At 39.6% G+C, this 23964-nt stretch overlaps 1 long non-coding RNA gene across 3 annotated transcripts in view; it reads left to right on the forward strand.

The window, feature by feature from the left end:
* The window catches only part of LOC137635272 (uncharacterized), a 44440-nt gene extending 20738 nt beyond the window's left edge, over window positions 1-23702 (forward strand). Inside the window, exons 6-11 of one of the 3 annotated variants that reach the window (XR_011042629.1) lie at window positions 12414-12528; window positions 12796-12869; window positions 16749-16866; window positions 17134-17339; window positions 22235-22299; window positions 23555-23623. This is a non-coding gene — a long non-coding RNA (uncharacterized lncRNA). Of the gene's footprint in view, window positions 1-12413; window positions 12529-12795; window positions 12870-16748; window positions 16867-17133; window positions 17340-22234; window positions 22300-23554 lie in introns of all 3 variants that reach the window. The other 2 variants (XR_011042630.1, XR_011042628.1) reach the window with 2 other exon arrangements.
* Window positions 23703-23964: the final 262 nt, after the last annotated feature.

Here is a 23964-nt window from a genome sequence, read left to right on the forward strand (position 1 = left end):
CCTATCACCCAGAGCTTCCTTCACTCCATCCATCCACCCAAACCTTGGCCTTCCTCTCGTACTTCTCCCATGAACTCTTGCATTCATCACCTTCTTTAGCAGACAGCCATTTTCCATTCTCTCAACATGGCCAAACCACCTCAACACATTCATATCCACTGTAGCTGCTAACTCATTTCTTACACCCGTTCTCACCCTAACCACTTCGTTCCTAACCCTATCTACTCGAGATACACCAGCCATACTCCTTAGACACTTCATCTCAAACACATTCAATTTCTGTCTCTCCATCACTTTCATTCCCCACAACTCCGATCCATACATCACAGTTGGTACAATCACTTTCTCATATAGAATTCTCTTTACATTCATGCCCAACCCTCTATTTTTTACTACTCCCTTAACTGCCGCCAACACTTTGCAACCTTCATTCACTCTCTGACGTACATCTGCTTCCACTCCACCATTTGCTGCAACAACAGACCCCAAGTACTTAAACTGATCCACCTCCTCAAGTAACTCTCCATTCAACATGACATTCAACCTTTTACCACCTTCCCTTCTCGTACATCTCATAACCTTACTCTTACCCACATTAACTCTCAACTTCCTTCTCTCACACACTCTTCCAAAGTCTGTCACTAATCGGCCAAGCTTCTCTTCTGTGTCTGCAACCAGTACAGTATCATCCGCAAACAAAAACTGATTTACATCCCATTCATGGTCATTCTCGTGTACCAGTTTTAATCCTCGTCCAAGTACTTGAGCATTCACCTCTCTCACCACTCCATCAACATACAAGTTAAACAACCACAGCGACATCACACATCCCTGTCTCAGCCCCACTCTCACCGGAAACCAATCACTCACTTCATTTCCTATCCTAACACATGCTTTACTACCTTTGTAGAAACTTTTCACTGCTTGCAACAACTTTCCACCAAGTCCATATAACCTCATTACATTCCACATTGCTTCCCTATCAACTCTATCATACGCTTTCTCCAGATCCATAAACGCAACATACACCTCCTTACCTTTTGCTAAATATTTCTCGCATATCTGCCTAACTGTAAAAATCTGATTCATACAACCCCTACCTCCTCTAAAACCACCCTGTATTTCTAAGATTGCATTCTCTGTTTTATCCTTAATCCTATTAATCATTACTCTACCATACACTTTTCCAACTACACTCAACAAACTAATACCTCTTGAATTACAACACTCATGCACATCTCCCATACCCTTATATAGTGGTACAATACATGCACAAACCCAATCTACTGGTACCATTGACAACACAAAACACACATTAAACAATCTCACCAACCATTCAAGTACAGTCACACCCCCCTCCTTCAACATCTCAGCTCTCACACCATTCATACCAGATGCTTTTCCTACTCTCGTTTCATCTAGTGCTCTCCTCACTTCATCTATTGTAATCGTAGCAGTACGTCCTTTGGGGGTAAAAGGGTTAATAGCAAGAAAATTGTGTTTTCAATATTAAACTTACCCGATAATCATGTAGCTGTCAACTCTGTTGCCCGACAGAATTCTATGGAGGGATACGCCAGCTATCACAATACTAGAAGGGGGTGTTCTTACCAGCGCCACCTGTGGCCAGGTACTCAAGTACTTCTTGTTGACACCTCCTCAATTATTCCTCTGTCGTGCTTCCGGCAAGACGTTCTGGGATACGCTTATGTTCTTGGAGTATTTTCACGACTTTGGTGAAGTATTTCTCTTTGATTTCGGCTGTCGCTTTACTGGAAAACTTCTATATTAGCTTAGTTAGCTTTTGGAATTAATTTGATTAATTTTGGTGACGAGAGAGTATGAACTCTCGTTCACCTTTCAATGGCCGACCCTTCCCTTAGACGGAAGTGTTGGTGTCTAAGAGAGTATAGACTCTCTTTCTTAATTTTGCTTAACAAAGTTATAGATTTATTTTATATCTCTCCGCCTCTTATACGCCTCTTCGATTAACTTCCTTTTATTATAAACTCATTAAAATTAATTTTTATATTTGTTTATATTCGACCTTCCTAATAGTAGGCGGTCTTTTACCGAAGTTAATAAACTTTGAGCCCGTCATTTCGGTTTTACCTGTTAACATATTATGCTATTTCTGCCACAGAGTTTGAAAGATTTTCTTTGACAGTCTCGTACTGTTTTCAAAGCTGAACTAACGTTTTGTTTTGTCTCTGCAGTTGTTGACGTTCAGAACGTTCAACTTGCACTCTATCGTTACGATAGAGAAAGAATGTTCACGGTTTCACGTTGCAGTAAGAGTAACCGTGTCTAGCGTTTTGTTCATTCTTTCTTAACTTAATGGTTTTAATCCTAATAAAGGAACTTTTCAGTTTTTTTCCTTTAACAATAATATGTTTTAACGATATATATGATTGGGCTCTTCTCTCAGGTTCTAAGTCAAGAGAGAGAGAGAGAGAGAGAGAGATAGAGACGGAGGGAGAAAGAGGATAAACGTTTCATTCAAGCCTGCCAGGCGTACGAGTAACGTCATTATCGATTTTTGGCTCTTCTCCCTAGTCTCTTTAGGGGAAGAAACTAAACGTTTCTAGAGTGATCTAGTGTTTAGTCTCTTTCCAACCACTGATTTATCTTTCATTAGATTTTTCTGTTACATTGTAATTCTGTTTTAGCAATTACTAACTTTGAGAAAGGATAGAATTGCGTATTTCAGGTACAAACCACTTAAAGTTTCGAGTTCAGTGAAATAAGTGCAAACAGAAATCAAAGTGATAAGTGATTAGTGCGTGAGGGTACTTTTGTGCGCGCCAGTTGTCCTCCCAGTCCGGGACCTCTTGCAAGCTCCCAAGCCCAGGGGAGAAGCAATGTCGAAGGGCATAAGGGTTCAGCAGGCCTTGATCGGCGCACAGAAGTATTCTCGGTGGTTGTGGGCGTGTCTTACCGAGACCGTCACTCCCACCCGCAGACGATTGAGCCCTTATTTTGCTCGTCTGCAGAAGAGATTAGGGGAGAAAATAAAGGCAGAGTAACGCTGGTCTCAGGTCTCAAGACTTCTTAAACGTTAAGTCCAGACCTATGCCAGACGTACGAAGTTAAAGTTCACAACCCGAATACAGTCACAACTTTCGGTCTTGATGCGTGAGTGTCGGGCTGAGAGTGTTGCACCGCCTGCACTCCCTCCACCTGTTCTCGCTGCACCTGTGCTCGCCCAGCCTGCACCTGCTCCGCCTGGTCGCAGCACCATCTGCCAGGCGTACGATGTTGTGAACTCTACTACAGTCCATGCAAGCACAGCTTTCGGACTTGATGCGTGAGTGTCGTGCTGAGAGTGTTGCACCTCCTGCACCTGTGGTGCACCAACCTCCTGCACCCGTTCAGCCTGTGCTGCACCCGCCTGCACCGGTGGTGCACCAACCTCCTGCACCCGTTCAGCCTGTGCTGCACCCGCCTGCACCGGTGGTGCACCAACCTCCTGCACCCGTTCAACCTATGCTGCACCCGCCTGCACCGGTGGTGCACCAACCTCCTGCACCCGTTCAGCCTGTGCTGCACCCGCCTGCACTCGCTGCACCCAGTCGCAGCTCCTTCTGCCAGGCGTACGATGTTGAACCACTTTCGGAGTTTGCTGTTCACAGTGTTGTTCAGCCTCAGCCTTCTTTAAGGCAACCCTTGCTTTGGGATCAGGAGAGTTACACTCTTCCTCCTCCTCCCCTTGCTGCTCCTCCAGTGGTGCAACTCTCGGTTGGGGTACAACAACCTCTCCCCTCCGTGAGTCTGTCTGCTCAACCAGCGCTGCACCGAGTTCAACCCTCATCTAGGCAAGCTCATCTACACCATGCACTTGCGCCTCAGGAGCCTCAGCTTGCTAGAACTTTACCTTGTTCTGCGCAGCCTCAACCTTCTCATGCTCCACTCATCTCTCAGGAACAGGAACGGACTACTCCGCCTCCGTCCTACGCTCAGCTGGTACAATCCTTGGGTGCAACTCTTGCTAGGAGTCAACCTCCTTCACCCTTGCACCTGCCTTCTGCTCCGTCTGTTGTTCAGCCTATGCAGTCTGAACCTCAGGTTTTCCCTCAAGTTGAGGAAACCTCTGTTGTTGTTCCAGCTCGTTCTGACTCTGCTGTTCAGCTTACCATGGTTTAAACCCCATGCAAGCATGCATTAAGCACTCTAGCACTGGTCATGGAATTTCTGAGAAATGTTAAACGCCATGCACACGCTCTGCTTTCCTTACAGCAGGCTCTGCTTACAGCAGGCTCTGCTTACTACATGCTCAGCTTTCAGCATGCTCTGCATTCAGCATGCTCTGCATACAACATGCTCTGCATACAGCATGCTCTGCTTTCAGCATGCTCTGCATACAACATGCTCTACATACAGCATGCTCTGCATACAGCATACTCTGCATTCATCATGCTCTGCATACCTTACCGCATGCTTCTCAACATATCTTGGGTTGTTGCCAACTCACTAGACTGTCAAGCAGTTTCATAACGTTGCCTTCTAGTCTGCTGCTTTTGCACCAGTGAACCCTCACTCAGAGAACTTAGCTTTTCTAGGATAAGGTCCCTGTAGATGAGAAAGTTCTTTTCTCCCTCCTTCTGATATTCCCTTGAGGACTCTGTCATTTGGAGGGAGCCTTTAGCTGCATAACCTCTTATGGACTTTTATTTAAGCATAACATGCTTACAGGGAAGGTAATGGTTCCACTTCAGCCGCTAATCCCGTCTGTTACCACACCTGCTCCCATAGACCTTGAGCTGTGTTGCATGACATGCAGTCCAAGCTTAGTCCTTGTTAGAGGATTTTTGTTTACGGAGTCAATGTGTCACGGGGAAGACGTTCAACAACCAACAGAAGGGACTTGTTGTGACGCAGTGCGGCAACCTCAGCAACCCGTTAAGGAGTTGTCTGTACGACCCAGATAGTCTAGACAGATTCGGGTTGTCACTGTACTTCCTCGCTTGCCCATGATTGTCAGTTTACAGACTGTGCAGCAGTATCATGATCTTGTGTCCGGCTCCGTCAGACGACTGGCTTTTAAGAGCTCCCACAAGTCGTCGCTGTCTGGAGATTTTCAAATGGACTATGGATCTGACCAAGGAACTGGGCCTCCTGGTCAATTTTGAGGAGTCTCAGCTCGTTCCATCCCAGACCATTGTTTCCTTGGGTATGGATCTTCAGAGTCGAGCTTTTCGGACTTGTCCGTCGGCCCCAAGGATCTTCCAAGCCCTAGAATGCATCCAGAGCATGCTGAGAAGGAACCGATGCTTAGTCAGGCAGGGGATGAGTCTAACAGGGACACTTTCATCGCTGGCCCTGTTCATCGAGTTAGGGAGACTCCACCTCCGCCCCCTTCAGTATCATCTAGCTGCTCACTGGATAAAGGACATGACGCTAGAGACGGGCTCAGTTCCTGTTTCCGAAGAGATGAGGTCTACTCTAACGTGGTGGAAGAACAGCATTCTTCTCAAGGAAGGTCTACCTTTGGCTGTTCAGACCCCCGACCACCGTCTCTTCTCGGACGCATCGGACACGGGCTGGGGTGCGACACTGGACGGACAGGAATGCTCGGGAACATGGAATCAGGAGCAAAGGACACTTCACATCTATTGCAAGGAGTTGTTGGCAGTTCATCTGGCCTTGATAAACTTCAAGTCCCTCCAGCTTAACAAGGTGGTGGAGGTGAACTCCGACTACACCACAGCCTTGGCTTACATCTCCAAGCAGAGAGGGACTCATTCGAGGAAGTTGTTCAAGATCGCAAGGGACCTCCTCATTTGGTCAAAGATCGAAAGCTCACGCTGGTAACGAGGCTCATTCAGGGCGATATGAATGTCATGGCAGATCGCCTCAGCCGTAAGGGTCAGGTCTTCCCCACAGAGTGGACCCTTCACAAGAATGTTTGCAGCAGACTTTGGGCCCTGTGGGGTCTGCCGACCATAGTTCTATTCGCTACCTCGATGACCAAGAAGCTCCTCTTGTATTGTTCTCCGATTCCAGACCCAGCAGCAGTTCGCGTGGATGCCTTTCTGCTGGATTGGTCCCATCTCAACCTGTATGCATTCCCGCCGTTCAAGATTGTCAACAGGGTACTTCAGAAGTTCGCCTCTCACAAAGGGACACGGTTGACGTTGGTTGCTCCCCTCTGACCCGCGAGAGAAGGGTTCACCGAGGTACTGCAATGGCTGGTCGACGTTTCCCAGGACTCTTCCTCCTAGAGTGGACCTTCTGCGTCAACCTCACGTAAAGAAGGTACACCCAAACCTCCACGCTCTTCGTCTGACTGCCTTCAGACTATCGAAAGTCTCTCAAGAACTAGAGGCTTTTCGAAGGAGGCAGCCAGAACGATTGCCAGAGCAAGGACGACATCCACTCTCAGAGTCTATCAGTCTTAATGGGAAGTCTTCCGAAGCTGGTGCAAGGCCAATGCAGTTTTCCTCAACCAGTACCACTGTAACCCAGATTGCTGACTTCCTGTTACATCTAAGGAACGTAAAATCCCTATCAGCTCCTACGATCAAGGGTTACAGAAGTATGTTGGCAGCGGTTTTCCGCCACAGAGGCTTGGATCTTTCCTCCAACAAAGATCTACAGGACCTCCTTAGGTCTTTTGAGACCTCAAAGGAACGTCGGTTGTCCACTCCAGGCTGGAATCTAGACGTGGTCCTAAGGTTCCTAATGTCATCAGGATTTGAACCGTTCCAATCAGCCTCTTTTAAGGACCTCACATTAGAAACTCTTTTCCTCGTGTGCTTAGCAACAGGTAAAAGAGTAAGTGAGATCCACGCCTTCAGCAGGAACATAGGTTTCACATCTGAAACGGCTACATGTTCCTTGCGGCTCGGTTTTTTTGGCTAAAACGAGCTTCCTTCCCGTCCTTGCCCTAAGTCGTTCGAGATCCCAAGCCTGTCCAACATGGTGGGGAACGAACTAGAGAGAGTACTTTGCCCTGTTAGAGCTCTTAAGTACTATTTAAGAAGGTCAAAACCATTACGAGGACAATCAGAAGCCTTATGGTGTGCTATCAAGAAGCCTTCTCTACCAATGTCTAAGAACTCAGTTTCTTACTACATCAGGCTTCTGATTAGAGAAGCAAATTCTCATCTGAAGGAAGAAGACCTTGCTTTGCTGAAGGTAAGGACACATGAAGTGAGAGCTGTGGCTACTTCAGTGGCCTTCAAACAGAACCGTTCTCTGCAGAGTGTTATGGATGCAACCTATTGGAGAAGCAAGTCAGTGTTCGCATCATTCTATCTCAAAGATGTCCAGTCTCTTTATGAGTACTGCTACACCCTGGGTCCATTCGTAGCAACGAATGCAGTAGTAGGCGAGGGCTCAGCCACTACATTCCCATAATTCCATAACTTTTTAACCTTTCTCTTGAATACTTTTTATGGGTTGTTCGGTCGGCTAAGAAGCCTTCCACATCCTTGTTGATTTGGCGGGTGGTCAATTCTTTCTTGAGAAGCGCCGAGGTTAAAGGTTGTGATGAGGTCCTTTAGTATGGGTTGCAGCCCTGTATACTTTAGCACCTTTGGGTTGATTCAGCCTCCAAGAGGAACGCTGCGCTCAGTAAGGAAGACGAACTTAAAAAAGAGACAGAGTAACGGTTCAATTCGACTTCCTTACCAGGTACTTATTATTTCATTGTTATTTGAGATAACTGTTATATGAAATATGGGATACTTAGCTATCCTTTAATCTTGTACACTGGTTTTCACCCACCCCCCTGGGTGTGAATCAGCTACATGATTATCGGGTAAGTTTAATATTGAAAAATGTTATTTTCATTAGTAAAATAAATTTTTGAATATACTTACCCGATAATCATGATTTAATTGACCCTCCCTTCCTCCCCATAGAGAACCAGTGGGACCGAGGAATAATTGAGGAGGTGTCAACAAGAAGTACTTGAGTACCTGGCCACAGGTGGCGCTGGTAAGAACACCCCCTTCTAGTATTGTGATAGCTGGCGTATCCCTCCATAGAATTCTGTCGGGCAACAGAGTTGACAGCTACATGATTATCGGGTAAGTATATTCAAAAATTTATTTTACTAATGAAAATAACATTATTCATGGAAATAGATGGTGTCTTCATAGTTAAGCCAGGCCCATACGCTAGTAAATTTTGTGTTTCCAGATAATCTAGTTAGAAAGGATTATCCATAAGATTAAACAGGTTTTTTTTATTTTTTTGCAATCATAAAACCACTGCTGCTTCCTCCGATGCCTTAGATGACCACAGAGGTAGCAGCAGTAGGGGATTCAGCATTATGAAGCTTCATCTGTGGTGGATAACGGGGGAGGGTGGGCTGTGGCACCCTAGCAGTACCAGCTGAACTCGGTTGAGTCCCTTGTTAAGCTGGGAGGAACGTAGAGAGTAGAGGTCCCCTTTTTTGTTTTTGTTTCATTTGTTGATGTTGGCTACCCCCCAAAATTGGGGGAAGTGCTTGGTATATGTATGTATGTATGACCTTCCTTCTGCTTTGTAAGTGTCTGTTCACTCTAGTTACAACAAGTGTTGGTTCATACATTTGGTTGAAAATCAGTTGGAAGGATTAAAAAAGAAAAGCATATGGAAGAGGCACCCGTTAGTCGAAAGGGTAAGAAATATGATGGGATTCATGATTTCATAGTTTGGCATTACTCTGGGAGGAACTGGTCATACTTGGTCATACTATCATAGTAAAATACCCACTTGATTAATTCAGGGATTTGGCAACTTGTCTAAGTGTTGTGAATGTTTTGAAATTTGGCAGGGCTATGGTGCTGGTGGAGGGTGCCACAAGATGTAGAAATACAGTACTATACTAATCTTTTATTGAAAGGATTTCAAGTCTTAACTTACATGATAAGTTTTGTATTGGCTGAATATTTATTTGTTTCTTCACCAGCCAGTATTTGAAATAAGAACAAATTTATGGTTGTCAAAATCCCAGTCATATGTCTTCTGTCTAACAAATCAAATAGTGTCAGTTAATAGGTGGTTATAAGCATGCTTGCCAAGAGTGTAGTTAAATGATAAGTTTTGTATTGGCTGAATATTTATTTGTTTCTTCACCAGCCAGTATTTGAAATAAGAACAAATTTATGGTTGTCAAAATCCCAAACATATGTCTTCTGTCTAACAAATCAAATAGTGTCAGGTAATAGGTGGTTATAAGCATGTTTTCCAAGAGTGTAGTTAACTCTTGCGTTCTTGTGTCTGGTGAACTGTTAGCATTCTGCAATGATTAACTTCAGTTATTTGTTGTTTAATATCTTCTTTTCATGTCCTCGCTATCTCTCTTTCTTATTATCAAAAGTGCTTCCTTAATAACTTCTCAAATTTTTGTGTTTTCCATTTTTTGTTGGACATGTTTAAGTAATTTTTAAATTTATTTTTGCGTAGATTGTGATTTTTTTTGTTTGTAGTACTAAAGTCATACATTTTTTTTTTGGCAAGTTCCTTTGATATAGTATTCCTTCAGTTTGTACTGAACATTAACTTATTTTTTTATTTCATATTCATATACAAGCATAAGGTTTACTTCTGCTTAATTATAGCTACTGTCTTTGTTGGAGAGGTTGGTATTTGCATTACTCCCTCATTTACTTTGGCTTTGCTCTGGTGTAAATGGGAATTAATTATAGTGTATTCGGGATCTGTTAGTAAAGGGATTGAGCCTCAAGCCTCGTATTAATTGCTGCACTTTTGTTTGTTAAACAAAAGACAGATGTGTATGAAATTATGGAGACCACTAAATTATATGTATCCTAAAAACTTTAACAAAATTGTATTAAAAAATATATAATTTCATTGACATATCCAGGAATTCATGTGCCAGTCTTTCTTATGAAAAGTTTCATACATAATAAGAACTAAAAATGAATTTGTATTTACTGTGATGGCCTACATAAAACCCTTTGTTCCACCAGAAGGATGCACTTGAATATAAAGGGCTTGTGTAGATAATACCTCCTCCTAGCCACTGCCATTTTGATTTCTCTATTGATCTAGAGTCTCAGATGGCTGTGCTGGTGTTCTCTTCCACATAGAAATTATAGAGGTATTCTTACTATAGATATGTACAGAATACTAAGTTGAAGAGGTTACTGTCAGCAAAAGTAGGTCTTCATTTGGAATGTTTTCCTTGCTAAGGATTCACATGTTCAATTAAATCCAAAATTTGAAAGATACAGAAGCTACCCAAAAGAATAAAGGTAAAATGTTAGTTTTTGGGCCAGATTATTTGTCTTCCCTTCTCCTGCTATCTCATACTCTTCAGGTTATGTCTGTAAATCCAAGTAAGTGGCTTGGGCATACATTTAGAAAGGGATTTTTCGTATTACATTCCTCATTACCCACCGTACTAAAATCCTTTTCATAGTACACCACAAGTCCAGATAAGTAAGACGAAAGGTTTTGTAAGAAATATCTGTTTTGATTGAAGGAACCAATAGATGAAGTTCTAGTTCGTTGTAAATAGTTTTACCATCACTGTTTCTGTTATGGAAATTTTTTAGGCGTTGGAGACAAGTTCTTGACATTTCTTGACTGAACAATGGCCTAGTTTTAACTAAGTGCTCCATGGAGACCCCTGCCTCAGTTCTAGCTGTTGTTTGAAGTAAAGAGAGGATCTTTTTGATTGTCCTGTTTAATCTGTATTTTCATGTTGCAGTTCACAAAGATACATGGAAGTACTCCAGGTTTTTGTTTCATAGCAAGGTTTATTAGTTCAGTTGCCTATGTTGTAGTTTGAGTATGGCTTATTGGTGGAAACAGTATCGCAGTTGTTGCATCTACTGGGAATAAGCATATTTATTTATCTGGACAATTGGTTTGTTATTAACAACAGTTAAGAGGCCATTCTTCAAGAGCAGAAGATTGCGTTCAAAACTGTTATCAAGACTGGACATATTAGTCAATCTTAGAAAAGTTGAGTCTGGTTCCTTCTCAATCAGTTTTTCATTGGGAATGACTATAGCCTCGATTTCCTTTTGGGCTTTCCTGTAAGAGAAGAGAATAGAAGAGTATATTCTTATGATCAAAATGTTGTAAAAATCAAAAGTTTAGTGAACTTACAAGTGGCTGAGCTACATAAGAACTAGGGCATCTTTGGAGAAATGTATCTCTCATACTCAGCTCCGAATAAAACCATTTCAATTTCACCCAAACCAATATTGAGAGATCAATAGATCTGAAAACAGTTGTTTAGTGAACTTACAAGTGGCTGAGCTACATAAGAACTATGGCATCTTTGGAGAAATTTATCTCTCATACTCGGCTCCGAATAAAACCATTTAAATTTCATCCCAACCAATATTGAGAGATCAATAGATCTGAAAACAGTTTCTATTCCGTACATCATGAATCGGGTGAAGTATCCCGATTGGTGGGATTCTCGTCAACAGCTTCATCGAGAAGTGAGTCTCGAGCTACAAGTTCCAGATCTATCTCTTCTGTAATGCTTCTGTGTCATTGTGGGGAGCTACTTAGGAGAATTTCCATCTAAATGAACTGAATTGATTGCAGAATGAATAAGAGCAGTCAGAGATTGCTGACCTCTGCAAAGGTTAATGGAGTCGTCCATGGCCTAAGATCTACCTGTGGCAGAAATTTTGTCAAAATCTGTCAATTTGATTTGGCATTATCTTCAAAATGGTGGAAAATGCACATTGGGATATTTAGCCAGATCATCTTCTAGATTTAATGGGGTTGTCTATGACCTAAGATCTACACGTGAAAATTTCATCAAAATCCATTGAGTAGTTTTGACGTTTTCTTTAAAATGGTGAAAAATGCAAATGTGGATCCGTATCATCTCTAAAATTCAATGGAGTCATCCATGACTTAAGATCTATCTGTGGTGAAAATTAAGTCAAAATCTGTTGAGAAGTTTTGTCGTACTACTCCTGTCCACAGACACGAAAAGTGCAAATTCGGATCAGCTCCAAAAATTAATGAGGTCGTCCATGTATTAAGGTCTATCTTCAGGGAATATTTCATCAAAATCCATCTAGAAGTTTTGATGTAATCGTGTCCTCAGGCACACAGACATAAATAAACCAAAAATGCACATATATTGCCTACAGTTCTAGCAGTCTCTGTGCCATAGATTTCCTGTCCTGGGTTAGATTTCTTGTGCTAGAGGGTACACTTTGGCACAACATTCTGTTTCCTTATTGCTTTTCCTCGCTGGGCTATTTTCCCTGTTGGAACCCTTGGGCTTGTAGCATTGTGCTTTTCCAATTACGATTGTATCTAGTATTACAAGCTTTGAAATAAATTATGTGATCATACTGAATGGAAGGAAATAATAACATGTCATTGAGGTCTGTGTGAAGAAATTGTTATTCTTTTTAAATTATGTAAATCACTTGACAGTCTACATGTAATTTTTGAAATAATAATTTATTTATTTTCAGATCTATACCCTATCAAGCTGATCAGGAACTCCGCAAGAATAAGCCGAAGCTTCTCAAGGCAGGAAACCCGGATATCCGCGTTGGATTCACTGAAGATTTTTTGAGTCGCCATATGGTAAAGTTTCAAATTGATATTTTATAATGTTAGATTCTTTATCCTGTATGTCAAGCCACAGCCTGTCAAAAGTGAAAATGATTTCCGAAATAGGAATTTTCTAGCACAAAATGTCTGATCTTAACAATTGAAAAATAGGTTTCAATATTATTGAAAGTTAACAGAGTGTATATCTTGCTTTTTGTCTCATAATTTGATGTTTTAATGGATTTTGTGAACCTGTTTTAAAATTGATGGCATATATCTAATATCTAATTGTTTTTTTAGATATGAAAGAGTCCAGGCATCCACCTCCAGCAGAGCGAAGACCATGGGGCAGATCATTGAGTCAACATAAAATGGTGAGTTTTCCTTCAGGTAGTAGTGGTGGTCCCCCCAGGAAGACAAGAAAGGCATTCAAACAAAGATACATACATATACCAAGGCTCTTCCCCCAATTTTGGGGGGTAGCCGACATCAACAAAGAAACAAAAACAAAAAGGGGACCTCTACTCTCTACGTTCCTCCCAGCCTAACAAAGGACTCAACCGAGTTCAGCTGGTACTGCTAGGGTGTCACAGCCCACCCTCCCACATTATCCACCACAGATGAAGCTTCATAATGCTGAATCCACTACTGCTGCTACCTCCGTGGTCATCTAAAGCATCGGAGGCAGCAGCAGGGCCTACCAGAACTGCGTCACAATCGCTCGCCATTCATTCCTATTTCTAGCATGCTCTCTTGCCTCGCTCACATCTATCCTCCTATCACCCAGAGCTTCCTTCACTCCATCCATCCACCCAAACCTTGGCCTTCCTCTCGTACTTCTCCCATGAACTCTTGCATTCATCACCTTCTTTAGCAGACAGCCATTTTCCATTCTCTCAACATGGCCAAACCACCTCAACACATTCATATCCACTGTAGCTGCTAACTCATTTCTTACACCCGTTCTCACCCTAACCACTTCGTTCCTAACCCTATCTACTCGAGATACACCAGCCATACTCCTTAGACACTTCATCTCAAACACATTCAATTTCTGTCTCTCCATCACTTTCATTCCCCACAACTCTGATCCATACATCACAGTTGGTACAATCACTTTCTCATATAGAACTCTCTTTACATTCTTGCCCAACCTTCTATTTTTTACTACTCCCTTAACTACCGCCAACACTTTGCAACCTTCATTCACTCTCTGACGTACATCTGCTTCCACTCCACCATTTGCTGCAACAACAGACCCCAAGTACTTAAACTGATCCACCTCCTCAAGTAACTCTCCATTCAACATGACATTCAACCTTTTACCACCTTCCCTTCTCGTACATCTCATACTCTTACCCACATTAACTCTCAACTTCCTTCTCTCACACACTCTTCCAAATTCTGTCACTAATCGGCCAAGCTTCTCTTCTGTGTCTGCAACCAGTACAGTATCATCCGCAAACAAAAACTGATTTACATCCCATTCATGGTCATTCTCGTCTACCAGTTTTAATCCTCGTCCAAGTACTTGAGCATTCACCTCTCTCACCACTCCATCAACATACAAGTTAAACAACCACGGCGACATCACACATCCCTGTCTCAGCCCCACTCTCACCGGAAACCAATCACTCACTTCATTTCCTATCCTAACACATGCTTTACTACCTTTGTAGAAACTTTTCACTGCTTGCAACAACTTTCCACCAACTCCATATAACCTCATTACATTCCACATTGCTTCCCTATCAACTCTTATCATACGCTTTCTCCAGATCCATAAACGCAACATACACCTCCTTACCTTTTGCTAAATATTTCTCGCATATCTGCCTAACTGTAAAAATCTGATTCATACAACCCCTACCTCCTCTAAAACCACCCTGTATTTCTAAGATTGCATTCTCTGTTTTATCCTTAATCCTATTAATCATTACTCTACCATACACTTTTCCAACTACACTCAACAAACTAATACCTCTTGAATTACAACACTCATGCACATCTCCCTTACCCTTATATAGTGGTACAATACATGCACAAACCCATGTACCCAAAAGAATAAAGGTAAACTGTTAGTTTTTGGGCCAGATTATTTGTCTTCCCTTCTCCTGCTATCTCATACTCTTCAGGTTATGTCTGTAAATCCAAGTAAGTGGCTTGGGCATACATTTTGAAAGGGATTTTTTGTATTACATTCCTCATTACCCGCCGTACTAAAATCCTTTTCATAGTACACCACAAGTCCAGATAAGTAAGACGAAAGGTTTTGTAAGAAATATCTGTTTTGATTGAAGGAACCAATAGATGAAGTTCTAGTTCGTTGTAAATAGTTTTACCATCACTGTTTCTGTTATGGAAATTTTTTAGGCGTTGGAGACAAGTTCTTGACATTTCTTGACTGAACAATGGCCTAGTTTTAACTAAGTGCTCCTTGGAGACCCCTGCCTCAGTTCTAGCTGTTGTTTGAAGTAAAGAGAGGATCTTTTTGATTGTCCTGTTTAATCTGTATTTTCATGTTGCAGTTCACAAAGATACATGGAAGTACTCCAGGTTTTTGTTTCATAGCAAGGTTTATTAGTTCAGTTGCCTATGTTGTAGTTTGAGTATGGCTTATTGGTGGAAACAGTATCGCAGTTGTTGCATCTACTGGGAATAAGCATATTTATTTATCTGGACAATTGGTTAGTTATTAACAACAGTAAAGAGCCCCTTCTTCAAGAGCAGAAGATTGCGTTCAAAACTGTTATCAAGACTGGACATATTAGTCAATCTTAGAAAAGTTGAGTCTGGTTCCTTCTCAATCAGTTTTTCATTGGGAATGACAATAGCCTCGATTTCCTTTTGGGCTTTCCTGTAAGAGAAGAGAATAGAAGAGTATATTCTTATGATCAAAATGTTGTAAAAATCAAAAGTTTAGTGAACTTACAAGTGGCTGAGCTACATAAGAACTATGGCATCTTTGGAGAAATTTATCTCTCATACTCAGCTCCGAATAAAACCATTTCAATTTCACCCAAACCAATATTGAGAGATCAATAGATCTGAAAACAGTTGTTTAGTGAACTTACAAGTGGCTGAGCTACATAAGAACTATGGCATCTTTGGAGAAATTTATCTCTCATACTCAGCTCCGATTAAACCATTTAAATTTCATCCCAACCAATATTGAGAGATCAATAGATCTGAAAACAGTTTCTATTCCGTACATCATGAATCGGGTGAAGTATCCCGATTGGTGGGATTCTCGTCAACAGCTTCATCGAGAAGTGAGTCTCGAGCTACAAGTTCCAGATCTATCTCTTCTGTAATGCTTCTGTGTCATTGTGGGGAGCTACTTAGGAGAATTTCCATCTAAATGAACTGAATTGATTGCAGAATGAATAAGAGCAGTCAGAGATTGCTGACCCCTGCAAAGGTTAATGGAGTCGTCCATGGCCTAAGATCTACCTGTGGCAGAAATTTTGTCAAAATCTGTCAATTTGATTTGGCATTATCTTCAAAATGGTGGAAAATGCACATTGGGATATTTAGCCAGATCATATTCTAAATTTAATGGGGTTGTCTATGACCTAAGATCTACACGTGAAAATTTCATCAAAATCCATTGAGTAGTTTTGACGTTTTCTTTAAAATGGTGAAAAATGCAAATCCGGATCCGTATCATCTCTAAAATTCAATGGAGTCATCCATGACTTAAGATCTATCTGTGGTGAAAATTAAGTCAAAATCTGTTGTGAAGTTTTGACGTACTACTGTCCACAGACACAAAAAGTGCAAATTCGGATCAGCTCCAAAAATTAATGGGGTCGTCCATGTCTTAAGGTCTATCTTCAGGGAACATTTCATCAAAATCCATCTAGAAGTTTTGATGTAATCGTGTCCTCAGGCACACAGACATAAATAAACTAAAAATGCACATATATTGCCTACAGTTCTAGCAGTCTCTGTACCATAGATTTCCTATCCTGGGTTAGATTTCTTGTGCTAGAGGGTACACTTAGGCACAACATTGTTTCCTTATTGCTTTTCCTCGCTGGGCTATTTTCCCTGTTGGAGCCATTGGGCTTGTAGCATTGTGCTTTTCCAACTAGGATTGTATCTAGTATTACAAGCTTTGAAATAAATTATTCGATCATAATGAATGGAAGGCAATAATAACATGTCATTGAGGTCTGTGTGAAGAAATTTATGTAAATCACTTGACAGTCTACATGTAATTTTTGAAATAATAATTTATTTATTTTCAGATCTATACACCATCAAGCTGATCAGGAACTTGCGAAAGAATAAGCCGAAGCTTCTCAAGGCAGGAAACCTGGATTTCCGGCTTGGATTCACTGTAGTTTTTTTTTGAGTCACCATATGGTAAAGTTTCAATTTGATATTTTATAACGTTAGATTCTATATCCTGTATGTCATGCCACAGCCTGTCAAAAGTAAAAATAATTTCCGAAATAGGAATATTCTAGCACAAAATGTCTGATCTTAACAATTGAATGATAGGTTTCAATATTATTGAAAGTTAACAGAGTATATATCTTGCTTTTTGTCACATGATTTGAAGTTTTAATGAATTTTATGAACCTGTTTTAAAATTGATGGCATATATCTAATATCTAATTGTTTTTTTAGGTATGAAAGAGTCCAGGCATCCGCCTCCAGCAGAGCGAAGACCATGGGGCAGATCAGGCAGAGATGAACACAAGTACAGAAAACGGGAATGATTCCTCCTACCACCCTTTAACGGGTGTTACCACCCAACCATCACAAGGCGGTTGCCTTGTTTAGAAAAATTCTGCCGAAATATAGATTATTAGCGATGTATATATAACTGCCAGGTAAGTATTCATAAAACTTTGTTTTATAATAAAAACTCCATTTTTCTTTCATTAAGCACTACAGTATTTGGATGTTACAAATACATGTGTTTTTCTGTCAACTCTGAATTGAAGGAAGGCTCTGGGGCACATCATTGTCTTTACATGTGGAAATTGTCCTGATACATTACCCTTTTATTAAACCCTTTCCCCTAACACCTCAAGAACTTCCATCTTCTCTTGTCATGGTGTATTCTCATAGCCACAAGCAACATAGTTTTCCTCATTAATTTGCTTCCTTACTTTGTACAATGGTGGTCATATTTGTTACCAACTCTTTTTTATGTTATGGTGCAATTTTCACACAAAATAATCCTCTTTTGGTTAACCTTAAACAAGCACAAAACTGTTACTGCCATCTATTTTAACCCTTTACTATGTTCCTTCAACTTCTTCAGAACTGTCCGTAATCTTTCTCTGTTCTCCTTTATCTTTATCGGTGACCGGACAGTTTGATACTGGACATTTCGATACAGGACATTTCGCTACTGGACATTTTGTGACTCGGATTTTTCGTTACCGGTCATTTCGATACCACTATATACTGTATGTGTGTGTACGCGAATATACTGGAGTTTATTTTAAGTGACATACTGTTCTTGCAAGTGGTTGTTTAAATGATTGCCATACTGTTTTTGTAATTGGTTGTTTGAATAATTGCCATAAAGTTCTTGTATTTGGTTGTATAAATAATTGCCACACTGTCTTGTAATTGGTTGTCTAAATATTCTTTTTAACTATATAAACATTGATCGGAACCTGAAAATGTATGTATATATCACTCTCAGTCTACTACTAACGCTTGGCTATCAACTACGGCTGCTGCATTTGCGGATACATATACATATATTTTAATTGTATCACCCATGCCTCGTCTAATTGCTTCAACTAAAAATGGAAAGAAATTAGTGGATGATGTAAACTATATATATAATAAACACAAAACTAATAAGAATGGTTCCAAGAAATATTGGCAGTGCGAAAATAGGTTGTGTAAAGCCCGTGTACACACCTATGTTGGTGATGGTGACAACAAAATCGAGCATAATCACAGTGCTACAGCAGTAAGAGTGGCATCAAAATTAGCACATCATCAAATGAAAATAATGTCAGGATCTACACAAGATACTCCTCGGACTATGATATGTAAAGAAACCCAAGTATGAATGTATGTGCTATTTCAGAATGACCTTCAGTATCATCATTGAGTCGTAGTATCAGACGTTGGAGACAAGTAGAAGATAATGTACCGCCTATACCTCAGGAACGGCATGGTTATTTAATTCCTGATCAGTATTGTTACCTTGATAATGGTTTGAAGTGGCTACAGTTTGACAGTGGTGAACATGATACTGAAAGAATTTTGATATTTGCAACTGACTCTGCAATTAGTGACCTCAAAAGAGTTAAAATTGGGCAGTAGATGGAACGTCTAAGTGTAGCCCAATTATTTATTATCAACTGTACACTTTACATATTCAAGACAACGACATTAGTGTTCCGAGAATGTTCGCCTTGCTGCCAAATAAGACACAAGATACTTACAATAGACTATTTACTACTATAAAAGAACTTTTGCATAATGTCGAACCAGCCACTGTGATGATGGATTTTGAAAAAGCGGCCATCAATAGTTTATTAGATATATTTCCTAGTTCAGATGTTACCTGTTGCCTATTTCACCTCTCACAAAATGTTTACAAACAAGTTATAACAGTAGGTTTTAAACAGCAATTTCACCAATATGATGATTTTAGTTTAAAAGTGAGATGTTTATCCGCACTTGCTTCATTTCCCATTGACGATGTTATTGAGGAATTAACTGATGACGACGATTTTCCCCAAGAGCTTGTTTCATATTTTGAAACATATTATATTGGAGGAGTAAGAGGTCGTGGCCAACGAAGGCGAGGAGTCAAGCCAGTCTTCCCTATTTGTTTATGGAATGTTCATGAACGCACTGAAAATGGTATTCCACGCTCCAATAACTATGTTGAAGGATTCCATAATGCACTAGAAACCTCCGTGACAAATGTACATCTTAATATTTGGTCCCTTATAACTGCTTTAAAACGTGAAGAGGCTCTCAGTGCAACAAGAATTGCACATCTCAATCGTGGAGACAGCGTAACCTCCAAAAAAAATACAAGGACACCAATCAGCGTATCAGAAAATTGCTAGAACAGTATGACCCTGCAAATAAAATCCAAAATCTTCGTGGCATTGCTCATAACATTAAACATTTTTAACTAGATAATATTGTTGCTTGTCTCATTTTTTATTTATACTTGTATCTTTTTTTACAAAATAAATTCTTTTAGTCTTTAAGTTTTTTTTTATTTGTACTTTTAACTCTTTACTTATAGTTATAATTTTGTTTCATGCCTTATATACAATATATAGTGGTATCGAAATGACCGGTAACGAAAAATCCTAGTCACAAAATATCCAGTAGCGAAATGTCCGTTATCAAAATGTCCGGTATCGAAATGTCCAGTATCGAAATGTCCAGTATCGAAATGTCCAGTATCGAAATGTCCTGGAACCATCTTTATCAGAGACTAGAATACCTATGAAAAGGAATACTCCTTGCATTCCTGAATAAAATCTTATCCGTAGTTTGTTGCCAGATAGGTGGAGTGCTTGCCACTGCATAGGGTAATGTTTTTTGCCTATACAAACCTAAGGATGTAATTCTTGTGAATTTTTATCCTTGGGAAGCTGTGGAAATGCTTTTCTTATATCTAGTTTGGAAAAAACATTACATCTTGACATAGTTGTAAACATATCTTTTGCTTTTGGTAATGGATGTTGAGCTACCTGCAACTGTGGATTCGACGTTATCTTGTAATTTCCGCATAACCTAACCTGACCATTTTCCTTCACAATAGGGACTAACGGTGTAGCCCAATCTGAATATATAACTGTTTCCCATGAAGCCTCACTTTCTAACCCCCTGATTTCTGTTTCAACTGCACTTTTCAATGCAAATGGCACTGGTCTTAGAGCAAAAAATATGGGAATATGTACTATCAAGTTTCCAAATTAAAATTGCCTTTGCTTTTTTTACTGTACCGACTTTCTTTAAAAACACCCTGAAACTCTCATAGGATATCCACAGACACTTCATTCTTGTATTCTTCTTGTGTACCTTTAACCATCAAAATCTAATGTTAGATATTGTAACCCATCCTAAGGTTAATGGCATTCATTCTAACTTCTGTTCTTTATACTGTACTTCTCTGTGAAGCACCTATTACCTGGATATCAAAGCCATTATAATCTCTCAAAACTCTATTTGTACCTTCTAAGAACAAATTAGGAATGGTTTTAGTAGTTTTCAAAGACATATTGATACATCAGCTGCTGAGTCATCTTGCATTATAATTGATTTACCATTTATGATCACTTCTACCAACATATGTTTCTTTGCATCTTTGTTGACAGAATTGATGTGAAATGCAAAATCAGTTTCCGACCTATCGTGATTATCATGAGCATTTTCCACATTATTCTCTTGGCGTATAGTATCAATTGCAGCATTTATTTTCTTTACATACTGTTTAGGAAATATACAAACATTTGTAAAATGCCCTATCTTTCTACAGTTAAGCTTGTCAGTCCCTTAGCAGGGCGTTTCTTTGCTTTTATCCAAGATGATCAGTTTTACCTCACCTATAGCATTTAGGTTTCTTCTGTCGTTTCTGTGTATAGGTCCGATTCAGATATTTATGAACATCAGTGTTTTGAAATTTCCTGTGACTAGGCCTGGACATATTCTTTCTCGGATTCTCATTGTATTTCAACTTGGAAGGAGCCTATCTCGTTGATTTTAGAATTTTTATTCTATTGCTTTCAGAATTACCTATTTTGTTACTTATTAGATGTTTCTAAAGCATTGCCTGTAATCAATACCTTTTCTAGTGTATGTTTATCATACAGTAATATTTTTCTTAGGTCTTGTGATGGGCAATAATTTGATCTATTATAACATTTTCTAACTGTTTCCTGTGAATACAGGAAACAGTCAAATTCTCAAGTCTAGTCACAAATGCATCTAGATTTTTATTTTCTTTCTGATGTGCCTGTGCCATAAATTGATACCTTTCAAAAAATTTATTGACCTGAGCAAACTGTGGTAAATGCCTTAATTGCAGTTTCACTTGTGATATGTGTAGGTTCTTACACACTTCCCGTATTTCTCTGCCGGCAATGTGAAGTAATAATGCCTCCTTCTGTGCATCTTTCATACTACCTAATACTTTTAAATACATTGTAAAAATCATCATACCACTGTTGCCATCACTTGCAACAGAATTTGATTCAGCAACAATGCTAAAGCGCTCGGGATGTTCAGTGTCAGGCTGCATTTTGAATTCCTACCCATATTAGGTTAGGCTATTGAACTCTACTGAATCAACTTTGTATACTAAGTTAATTCTAACTTAGTTCCTGTGTAATATTAGTTATTTACACTTTTTGATACTGCATGCAAAAACTTAATTAGTTATGTACTTCATGCCCCTTCATGCAAAACTATCGCTTGCTTAGGGTAATTATATACCTATGCACCACACTTCTCTTTGGTCTTGAAAGATGGTTCAAGTTAATGGGCCAGATCATACAAGTTCTCCTTAGAAATATTTCTTGGAGTAACAAGTATACAAAAATTAGGCAGATATTGGTTTGTACTCTATGGAACATGTATTATAAAAAGTGTTTTTTTCTGTTTCATGTGTTGATTGTAATGTATAAGACCCCATAAAAAGTTATGTACTTGGATCTTAGAAAGATTATTTTAATATTCTAGTGGTTTTCAAGCGAGTGAGATGTTGACGTTTTCTTCTCATTTACAGGCTGTGAAGATTCAGGCCAATCTTTGCTGAAAGCCAAAGGGCTGGCTAACTAATTGTACAGTATAGTGAGTATACTCTCTCTCTCTCTCTCTCTCTCTCTCTCTCTCTCTCTCTCTCTCTCTCTCTCTCTCTCTCTCTCTCTCTCTCATAAAAGTTCTGCATGATATACGTTAACACTTTTAGTTAGCGTATTTAACTATTTTGTGGTTTTAGGTACTTCTGAGAAGTTAGACAAATCCCTTGAAGACATTGCAATATATAGAATTGATCTGATAAATTTGAGAAGACGACGTATTAGACGCATTATATTTTAGTTTGCAAAACAAATGCTTCGGACAACTCTGTGGAAGTTGATAATTTTATCTGTGCAATATACAATATTGTTAAATTCTTTTCATACTGAAAAATTGACACAACTTGAAAAATTTCTTATATAGGGTCTGTTAATATTGCTTGGCTAATTTTGTTTACCAAGGTCTGTACGTTTCCATATCAGAAAGTTTATGGCAGGTCACGAATATTTGCCCCCCATTATTCACCACTTCAGTTGAAAACAAATTTATGCAGTACTGTATTCTTTACCCAACATCCCTTTCACAGCAAGTACAGAGCTGCAATATTTGCTTTGGTATTTTTCTCTGTATTCTTCATTTTGACCTTTTTTCTCCTTTTATTATTTTGAATAATGTTCCCCCTTTACATTTTTCATCCTTCATCCCTCGCAAATCATAGCTTTGTTCCTTAACTGTTAGCTGCTTCTAATTTCATTATTTTTCCCTTCTATGAAACTAGCATCTACAATGCTTTCACCAGGCCTCCCTTGCTGGGTGTATCTGCGATAATTTTGGTCAAAGTTTTCTCGGCACAAAATCTCATTTTCTCGTATGTCACTATTGTAAATGCACAAACTTTACTTTGACCTCTGAAACATAGGGTAGAATTTTTCCTGCTTACCCTTCATGGACTTAATCCAAAGCTCTTAAAGCAGTGGTTTGTATGTGAAACATGTGATAACTATTAAGTGCTTCTCTGAGTAAGGGGTTTGTACCACTTTCTCAACTATAGATGGTTAAATGTATAATTATGTTTCAACTTTTCTCTTCATAAATCAAGAAATTTTTCTACATAATAGAAAGGATAGAAAATCAGGAAGGAAATAATTATAAATTGATGAACATAAAATGCATAAACATCCATCACTTTGGAACTCTGACTTGCAATAGCGTAATGGAATTTTAAGATGTATGTTGGTAAGTATAGAAATAATATATTGTATGATTACTGCATTGGCTTTGTATTTACCTTTGTATTAATTTACAGGCTGATGAGTGGCGGAGTTAACCAAGTTAGAACGTTATCCATGGTGAGTGTTCCACTTTTGTTTTTTAATGCATTTGCATCATTGATACTTGTGTTTCATGTTTTTCTATTTTTCCATTACCTTAATTTGTTGGGCAAGAGCCTTCGGTCTATCAGATTCCTTATTCCTCATCGTTCAATTAGTTCATTATGCATGTTGTATAAGGTTTTCCTAATGCTCATAATACTGGTCTCAAGTCTCTTGTTCCTTACATCCTCATTCCCTGTCTCGAGTCTTTGCCATATAGATACATCTCCAATCATTTTCCCCAATTCCTTCTTCAAACTCTTCATTCTATCTTATTCTCCTACTGTATCAATCTTCTCACCTGATCACTCGACCTTTTTTGCAAATTCATACCTCTGCTCAA

This window comes from Palaemon carinicauda, unplaced genomic scaffold (genome assembly GCF_036898095.1).
Source record: "Palaemon carinicauda isolate YSFRI2023 unplaced genomic scaffold, ASM3689809v2 scaffold1098, whole genome shotgun sequence".
Taxonomy (NCBI): domain Eukaryota; kingdom Metazoa; phylum Arthropoda; class Malacostraca; order Decapoda; family Palaemonidae; genus Palaemon; species Palaemon carinicauda.